The sequence below is a fragment of the Sinocyclocheilus anshuiensis genome, unplaced genomic scaffold (assembly GCF_001515605.1).
Source record: "Sinocyclocheilus anshuiensis isolate Anshui unplaced genomic scaffold, SAMN03320099.WGS_v1.1 scaffold916, whole genome shotgun sequence".
NCBI lineage: Eukaryota > Metazoa > Chordata > Actinopteri > Cypriniformes > Cyprinidae > Sinocyclocheilus > Sinocyclocheilus anshuiensis.
Window position 1 is genome coordinate 677380 of NW_015548264.1, and position 1415 is coordinate 678794.

General features: G+C 40.2%; 1 protein-coding gene across 9 annotated transcripts in view; it reads right to left on the reverse strand.

The window, feature by feature from the left end:
• Positions 1-1201, reverse strand: part of nrcama (neuronal cell adhesion molecule a) — a 62006-nt gene extending 60805 nt beyond the window's left edge. For 7 of the 9 annotated variants that reach the window (XM_016443116.1, XM_016443110.1, XM_016443112.1 and 4 more), the window contains exon 1: positions 1066-1201. The gene's annotated coding sequence lies outside the window, so the exon portion shown is untranslated. The remainder of the gene's footprint in view (positions 1-1065) is intronic. The other 2 variants (XM_016443115.1, XM_016443117.1) reach the window with 1 other exon arrangement.
• Positions 1202-1415: the final 214 nt, after the last annotated feature.

Consider the following 1415-nt stretch of genomic DNA (forward strand, 5'->3'; position numbering starts at 1 on the left):
ATATATATGTGTGAGGGTGTGTGTGTGTGTGTGTGTGTGTGTCTGTGTGTGTGTGTGTGTGTGTGAAATATATATGAGAAATATGCCATAAATATAAAGTTGATCATCCAACAAATGGGTCCTATTATTCAACACTTTATTATAAATTTGCCATCCTGCTACTGCCAACGTTTGTTTATTTATGTATTATTAAAACATTATAACCTATTTTAGATGTTCATTTAATGTAAAACTGCAACAACAAAAAAACACAAAACAGGGTATAAACTGCATTTAGACAGGTCCCAAATTTTAACAGGGTTGCAAAAGTTATGAACACCAAAGAAAAAGAACTGAAAATAGAAAAGTTTAAATAATATTCAGTTGACAACAGTGAGGCTGACAATTTTCCTTTCGCAATTTGTTAAAATAAAAATAAGTGTAAAATAACAAATATGTACCTTTTTACGAGTTTAGGCCCCATTTGCACCCTATTAATGGAACGTGCCATTACTTTATAACATTATTTCTAAAAGAAACAAAGACCATAAAGAAAGATGCAGTAGGCTAATGAAAGCCTTGTTCCCGTTGTCTTTTGTGGGGTATCCTATGACTGTAAACGGCCGTTTTTGTCTTCATGCCATGACAGCAGGTCCATCTAGTTCTCAAATGAAAATCAATAAATACCCAAATCAAATATTTACATTTCGGAAATGCGCCATAATGAGCAAATATTGAGGATGATGCCTGAGAATGACGGGAACACCTGCTGGTGACCGAGCAAGATTTCAATTAAACATAGACTTTCATGACGGGCCGTTTATCGACACGACGCACAATGAAAGCTGAATTTTAAACGGCGTTCGGATTAAACGGACGTGTTGTGTGATATTTCAAAGAAACTCATCCTTTGTGATCCCTGCCATGTCGCCGTGAAAATCCGCATCATCATTGGTTGCCATGGGAGAAGCACTACTGGATGCTCCTCATTGACTCAAATACTGCGCATTCTCCTCAGCAAAAGCGCCTCGCCACAAGCACGGAGAGAATAACGCTGCATTCAAGATAACGAAACGTGAAACTCACCGATTCCAGTGATGAATCCTCGACCTGTCCAGTTTCATGGGACTGGTGTACGTTTAGTGTGTTGTTTGTCGGCGCGCACCGCAGCTTCTCTTCTCTTCTCTTTCTCCTGCTGCTGTCAAACTCGCAACGCCGTCGCGCGCACGCTCAGTGCAGGCGCAGCTGCAGCGACGCGACACTAATCAGGAGACACACACAAACACATAAACAGCACTTCTGGACTCTTGTCATACAGACACAAACACACAAACAGCACTACTGTACTCTTATCATACAGACACAAACACATAAACAGCACTTCTGGACTCTTGTCATACAGACACAAACACACAAACAGCATTACTGGACTCTTG